Source organism: Dasypus novemcinctus, chromosome 13, assembly GCF_030445035.2.
Source record: "Dasypus novemcinctus isolate mDasNov1 chromosome 13, mDasNov1.1.hap2, whole genome shotgun sequence".
Classification (NCBI taxonomy): domain Eukaryota; kingdom Metazoa; phylum Chordata; class Mammalia; order Cingulata; family Dasypodidae; genus Dasypus; species Dasypus novemcinctus.
Window position 1 is genome coordinate 42,092,358 of NC_080685.1, and position 8,517 is coordinate 42,100,874.

Below are 8,517 nucleotides of genomic sequence, written 5' to 3' on the forward strand. Positions count from 1 at the left end.
CCCAGGGATGAGCGCCAAGGGATTACTACCAAGTACCAGCTGATGATGTAACTAGAAAATGACCTTGAATAAAAGGGTCAACTCCGACCAGCAGAATATTTCAGTCTACATATAATACCAGGAGTTAAAAATGCTTTTTGACCTGAATCAAGGGGGAAATGGAAAGGACAAATGAGTTTATATGGCTATGAGTCTCCAAAAAAGAGCCAGGAGGTTATCAGAGGGGTTGCCCTTATGCACACCTCAGCAGAGTCCCAGAGACAGATAAAGTAGATACAACCCCAGGTATTGGTTCTTCTGAGGGCTACAGAGACCCACAGGTTCTATGGTCATGGCAGATGGAGTTCAGTGCCATGTCAGTTGGCCCTACTTTGGAGTTTGTGATTCTGTGTGATGGAGCTGGACTCAGATGTGATCTTTGTCCACAAGCCTCTCCTGTTACTTTTACCGGATCTGTAGTTGATGCTGGGGTTTAGTGTATACCCAGGGGACCTGAATCTCTGGACTGACTATGTGATAGCCAGGCCCTGAGCCTCAACAGACTTCAGCTCCTATACTCTGGTTTATTGGACTTACCCCACTCAGCTAACATGGAGGTGAAGGTCAACCACCACACCAGGGAGCCAAGAGTGCCTGCAACTGAAAGCAGGAGGATTGCATCCAGTATCCATGTGGAATCTAAGCCCCCTCTTGAGATAGATGTGGAGTGGACACAACCATTCCAAGGTCCACAGGATGGAGGAATAGAGTATGGATTAGAGTGGACTTACTGATATTCTATTCATGAATTATTGTGATTAGTAATTGAAGAAAATGTGGCATTGGTGTGGAGAAAGTAGCCATGGTGGCTGCTGGGGGTAGGGAATGGGAGGAAGAGAGGTGATGTGAGGGCATTTTCGGGGGTTGGAGTTGTCCTGGGTGGTGCTGCAGGGACAGTTACCAGACATTGTATGTCCTCCCATGGTTGAATGGGTGGACTGGGAGAGAGTGTGGGCTATGGTGTGGACCATTGACCATGAGGTGCAGCGTGCTCAGGGATGCATTCACCAAGTGCAATGAATGTCTCATGATGATGGAGGAGGTTGTTGTTATGGGGGGAGGAGTGGGGTGCGGGGCATGGGGGGTATATGGGAACCTCATTTTTTTTAATGTAACATTAAAAAAATAAATAAAGACCCCAAAAAATGGCAAGGTTAAAAAAAAAGAAAAAAGAACCCCTGCCCTAGAACACAAACCCCTGTCCAAACTGACCCAGTAACAGCAGCATTAATGGGAAGTGAAGTCGATGTCTAACCAGTTGTTAGCGTACCAACTAGTCTTTTGGCCTTAGAAAAGTCCCTTAAAAATTCTGACCTTCATTTTCTTGTTTTAGAAAAGAAAAGGGTTAGACAAAAGCAGTAGATCAGGGAATTTTAGAATGTTTCATGCTAGAAAGCTTTCTTCAAACATATTCTTACCTGGAAACCTCCTTTGTAGAGTAGATAAAGTGGAGGTTATCCTGTATATACTGATAGAGGGCTGAAAGCACCATGTGCCTGAAAGCTACTGTGACAAATTCCCTAGCTGCCCCTGAGCCACTGCAAGGGAACTCCTGGGTTCCTCTGAGCCTGTGTCACAAAAACTAACAGACTAGACAAAATCTAATGCCAGTTTTGACATTCTGCATTCCTGTAAAAACAATGAACCTTGGGGGAAAAAGACTTCCAAACATCTACAGACATATTCCTCTTCTTAGAATAGGATTTCATATTGACTAACATTATCATTTCGAGTTTTTATCTTCAGGTCTGATTGATCTTCACTTGAAAGCAGCATCTACTGTTCTCATTTTTCACTGCCGTATTTCTCTCTTTCTCCTCCTTTCCATTCTCTTTATACAATTCATTACTCAACACCTTCTATATGCCATGCATTGTGCCAAGTGCTTTTATATCATATAAGTGTCTCTCAAGTAGCTAATTTGACTTAAAATGGGAAATTGTACTTGACTGTAGTTGCAGAGAGAAAACTGATTGATTATATGAACCCTGTGGCTTATCTTTTAATAAAGTAACTTACTTTCTTTTTTAGTCCTCGTAGAATAATAAAAATAATCAACTCCTAAATTACCTATTTGTTCACTGTGAATGAAAAAAGTGTCCTGTTTGGGCTTTGCAACATAGGTTCAATGTCTTTTGCATTAAAAGTGAGTTTAAGGAATATCCAGTATCATCCTCACAGACTCTGCCTGTCTTATACCATAGGATAAAATCACTTACTTGAGTTAGTTTACCCACTTATTCACATATAATAAGGATCTACCAGACCCTAAACAAGGCAATGCAAAGGTCAATAAAACATAATCCCAGGAAGCAGATTTGGCCCAACAGATTGGGTATCTGCCTACCACATGGGCGGCCCAAGATTAAAACCCAGGGCCTCCTGATATGTGTGATCAGTGCAGTGTTGATGTGCACAAGGAGTGCTGTGCCACGCAGGGGTGTCCCCCATTTGGGGAGCCCCACAAGCAAGGAGTCCACCCTGTGAGGAGAGCCACCCAACATGAAAAAAGTGCAACCTGCCCTGGAATGGCACCACACACCTGGAGAGCTGATGCAGCAAGATGACACAACAGAATGAGACATAGATTCTGGGTGCCGCTGACACAAGCGGACACAGAAGAACACACAGCAAATGGACACAGAGAGCAGACAAAAAAAACATAATCTCTGCCCTCAAGGAGGTCCTAATCCATAGGCCAAGACACATAAATATCTAATTACTGCAGAGCATCACCAATATAATAATAATGATATGGACAAACCTATTAAGAAAACAAAGGAGGCAGCAGTTCACTTTATCTTAAAGAGGGAAAGTAGGCCCTTCACAGAGGTGACATTTGAGTCTAGAAAGGGGTAGTGTCTAGAAAGGGGTAGTGTTTCACCAGAATGGTCCAGGCAAGGGGAAAAGTATGTCCTGAGGCACCCAGGCCAGAAAGAACAAGCTATGGTCATTGGTTAAAAATCATGGCGGGGACACAGGTATGTAGCCTGTAACCATGGATGACGAGGAGGAATGTTAAAGTTGGATTGTGAAAATACATCTGACCTCATCCTATCATCATGCAAAGAGGAAGCTTTTTAATCTAGGGAATGACATAATCAGATCTGTGTTTTGGAAAGATTGCCCAGGCTGCTTGAATGGATAGGAGATGGTGGGGGAGGGGGTGGGACTTAGACTTGGAGTCTGGGAAATAGCCAAGGGTTATTTCAATGGTACTGATACGAGACAGAGCTAAAATGTATCTATTCTGGTGACATATTAAAGCTAGGAAGAAGAGGAGGTGGCCAAAGAAAATACAAGTGCTCTTGCTTTGGAAGACTGGGTAGATACTGATGCCATCAGAGATAAGGAATCCAAAAGAGGAAAGTGATTTTTATAGGTAATTGTGGGGGCCTGGGGTTGAGAAAGCTTAGGAAAAATAATGAGTTTGCCTTCCAGTATAGTTAGTTATGAAAACCTATAATATGTGCAGACTGAGATGTAAGGATAGTCTTGAGAATTAAACAAGGTAACAAAGGAAGGCAGTTGACTTCTAGCAAATATTCAATAAGTGTTACTTAAGCTGAGCCTTTCAGATATGCTGTTGTATGTCCTTAAAAAGACACACTATAACTATTTTATGTCATTTTTATTAAGCAAGCATTTGCAGTTCTTGTTAAATAGAAATCCACTTTACATAGCTTCACATTGAGTCACAAATTCATCATAGAAAGCTACATCCTGGAATGTAATGCGTTCTGACACAATAAATACAATTTTTTTACAATGGTGGCTCAGAAAGTAAAGTATTACTTATCTCCAGAAAGTAAGATGGGGATAAAATTAGTACAAGCACTTCTTAGCTTTCCTTTCTAGTGCCTCTCTCCTCCTTCCTGCTGATTCTTACCTAATCTTTCAAGGGCCTCATTCTGTATCCTAATCTATGGAAATTTACTCTCAATGAAGATCTTCTGGGGTTGAAGCTTATAATAGGCTGCCTAAAACTTCTACACATCCCAATAATATAAGGAGTATTAAACAGTATTTTTTCAACATTGTTCTATAAATTGCTAATTAAGGCCAGCCAGCTTCAATAACTTTTTAAAAAAGATTTTGACAAAATGGTTGCTTTTTTCTTTTGTTTCTGCAACCAAATAGAATATTCAACTATCAAGATGTATTCATTACAAATAATGCATTTTCCAATTATAACACACAAATTTGACATATAAATCTGTTATATGTCCATAGACTCCCTGAATTCATGGAGTCTTATTTGAAGAAAACAAGGTTCATGAAGACCTGCTTTGCAGGAAAATTTGCAAGAATGTGTCTTCCACATTAATTGAGAAACACCTCTTCAATAACTTCTGACATCCATGACAGTGCACTTCTGACTCTACCTGGATTTAGGTCAGACTCTACAGCTTAACGGCACAATCCTCTTTAACAGGGGTTCTTAACAAGGGGTCCATGAGCTTCCAATGTTCAAAAAAACATTCTTTTTTAAATTTTTTTCATTTTTTCATTTTTAAAGAAGATTTATATTACATAAATGTTACATCAAAAATATAGGAGATTACCATATGCCCCACCCCACACCCCATACTTTTACTTGTTAACAATATCTTTCCTTAGTGTGGTACATTTGTTACAAATATTTTATTTTTTATTGTCTTATTTTTTAAAGATACATAGATCACAGAAAATGTTACATTAAAAAATACAAGAGATTCCCATATATCCCACACCTCCCCCCAAATCCTCCCACATCAACAACCTCTTTATCAGTGTGGCACATTTATTAATTTGATGAATACATTTTGGAGCATTGCTACATTGCATGGATTATAGTTTACACTGTAGTTTATACTGTCCCCCAGTCCATTCAGTGGGTTAGTGGCAGGATATATAATGTTCTGCATCTGTCCCTGCAATATCATTCAGGACAACTCTAAGTCCTGAAAATGCCCCCATATCATACCTTTTCCTCTCTCTCCCTGCCCTCAGCAACTCCTGTGTCCTCTGACTCCACATTAACAATACAATTTCTTCCATTGCTAGTCACAATATGTTCAGATGTTCATTTGGTATTGTCATAGTGGATAGAGTTACACATAACAACTGAGGGAGTGCTGAGTTCCCATCCTGGGGAGCTCTGTCACATTCCACAATGGAATAGCAACAATACCCCAAGTGCAGGGGCAAAGACCAGTGAAGAAGGATGGTCCAATGATGATACTGATGACTATGCTAATGAGTCTGTGTGCTTGAAATTTCAACTATGCCTAGAGCTACAGAGTGCCTAAGAGTTACCTCCTGAGAGTCTCCATGTTGCTCAAATATGGCCACTCTCTAAGCCAAACTCAGCATGTAAATGCTTACCTTCCCCCCAGCACGGGCATGACTCCCAGGAATGAGCCTCCCTGGTGCCGAAGGATTACTACCAAGCACCAGCTTGTGATAAAACTAGAAAAAGACCTTGAATAAAAGGGGGAAAAGGTAAGACAAAAGAGTTTATATGGCTAAGAGACTTCAAAACAAGTTGGGAGGTCATCAGAAGAGTCATGCTTATGCATGCCTCAGCAGGATTCCAGAGACAGCCAAAGTAGATACAACCCAGGTTGGGGTACTTCTGAGGGCTACAGAGACACCTGGTCTGATGGTCATGGCAGATGGCACTGGAGTTCAGTGCCTTGCCAGTGGGGCCTACTTTGGAATTTGTACTCCTGAGTGTGATGGAGTTGGACTCAGAAGTGACCCTTCTACACATGCCTCTTCTGTCACTTTTACTGAAACTGTGGTTGGCACTGGGTTGATATATGCTCAGGAGACTTCCATCTCTGGACTGTCCATGTGCCAGCTGGGCCCTCTGCCTCAGCAGAGCTGTAACACCTACTCTCCAGTTTGTTAAATTTACCCAGGTCAGCTAACAGGGAGGTGAGGATGGTCAACCACCACACCAGGGAACCGAGAGAGTCTACAACTGCAAGTAGGAGAATCCCATCCATCAGCCATATGGGCTCTAAGCCCCCTCTCGATTTTGAGTGGAATGAACATTGCCATTTCAGGGTCTTTAGGATGGAGGAATAAAATATGGATTAGAGTAGACTTACTGGTATTCTATTATAGAAAAACATTATTCTTGTGGGGACATGTTGGTGCAGGTATGATGTAGTTATTAAATAATACATAGTCTACTGTGGACTTAGTAAGGGGTCTGTAGTTTTTGCCTGACTAGCAAAGGGGTCTTTGGAACAAAAAAGGTTAAGAACCCCTGCTCTATAAGATTGCCCTTACTCCTGATACTAGACAGAAATTTGGGGCTTCTCAGGCCTCTCTCCTTCTGACCAACTGGTTACAAATATGGGGGTTCCCACCACTCCCTCAGGTTCAATAATTCACTAGAACAACTCACAGAACGCAGAAAAGTACTATACTAACTATTATGATTTTATTATAACAAAAAGGACACAAATAAGGAGGAGCCACAAGAACACACACAGACAAGAAGCACATAGGCAAGTTCTGGGAGGGATCCCAAATGCAAAGCTTCTGTGTCCTCTCCCCGTGGAGTCAGGATATGTCACTGTCACAGCACATTGATGTGTATTAGCAATCAGGGAAGCTCTCCGTAGCTGCAGGGTCCAGAGTTTTTATTGGGGTTTCATTCTGTAGGTATTTTTATACCAATGCCCTCATGATCCCCAGAGGTCGGGCTGATGTGATGTGACTCAAAACTCCTACCTCCTACTCACATGGTTGGTCTTTATGGTGTGGCTGACCCCCTACCTGAAGTCTACCTGTGAGGCTGGCCCTACCCTGAGTCATCTCATTAGCATGAACTGGGGCCCACTGTTAATAAAAAGACACTTCAATTCACAGGGAAATCCAAAGATTTAGAGCTTGTCTCTCAGGAACCTGGGACAGAGACCAGCAAAATTCTTTATTATACAACTTCTATCTTATTCCCAAGCATAATGTCCCTCTACTTACAAACTTGATTGCAAAATTAAAGTCCTGTTCTTAAGTCTTACTTACATAATTTTATTTTTCAAAATTAGATCCTTTATTTTCACAAACCCAAATATCACTATACTATGCCAAAAGTCTGCAACATTCAGACAAATAATAAAAAGTGAAACAGATTCACTGAGCTTTGATTTTTATAGGAAAAAGGAAACTAAAAATCTAGGTGCTGAAAAATTGAAATAGGTTTTAATATGCATTCTAGTTAAAAACAAACAAACAAAATAAGTGATAAAAGACCAAGGAAATCATACCATTTAAAAGTATTTTATAGGAGCACATGTAGCTTAAGTGGTTGAGTGCCTGCTTCCCATGTATGAGGTTCTGGGTTCAATTCCCGGTAAATTCTAGAAATGAACAATTAAAAACCAACTCTCGTTAGGGAGCAGATGTAGCTCAGGCATTGAGTGCCTGCTTCTTATGCATGAGGTCTTAGGTTCAGTCCCTGATACCTCTTTAAAAAAAAAAAAAAAGTTATGCCTGGATAGTTATTTTGGCAGATTAAAAGAAAAAGAAAAAGCCTTGCCAGTAGTCCTCAGTTTTAGAACAACTGTTGACATCAAAATAATATTTGGATGTTTGTTTATTTATTTAAAAGTTCATTTAACAGTAAACATTTAGAAGAGCTGTGCTGAGTCTAAGATAGACAAACAGAATGCAATTGTTTTTAAATATATTTGGAGAAATTCAACACTCCTAAAATAACTACTATTTTATTATATACACACACACATATACATATATATTTATGTCACATTACACACATATCCATATACATTCAGAAACACACATACACATGCACACAAATACAGAAGTTAGGACCTGTACTCAAATGTTTCAAGATACATTTCTAAATGGCTTATTGATCAAAAATAAGGTTGATGCAGTTACTAAGTAAATAAACTGAAACAATATATTTTATCCTAAAATGAATCACAATATTGTACAACAGCATAATGAAAAGTCAACATTGTCATAACTTCATGGGATGAGGTCTCATTAAACTCACCAATAACACATGGGTATATTATTTATTATGTTCTTCCCTTTTAAAGACAGGGAAACAGGTGCACAGAAGTCATATGATATCTTAAAAATGATATCAGTCTCCAGCTGTCTTATCCAATACATTCTCTAATACCTGGGAGAATAGATGTTTGGAACTACTTTCTTCCCTCCCTCCTTTGTTTTTATTCCTTTCTCTACTACTGAGAAGAGCAAGCAATGACTTGGGTTTTCTAATACTCTAACTCAAATCATCTGCTAAAATGAGGTTACAGTTCATGGAATTGCCAAGTTAATTAGATTTTGACTCCACTTAAATTACTTTTAGGAGACCAATCTCTTGGTTAAAGAGGAAACAAGTAAGTGAGCTCCAGAACTACAACACAGATATCTAAGTGACATTATAACACAGAACCAGCAGCTTATTCGGAGAAGACACATTGATGGTTATTCCTGAATTTA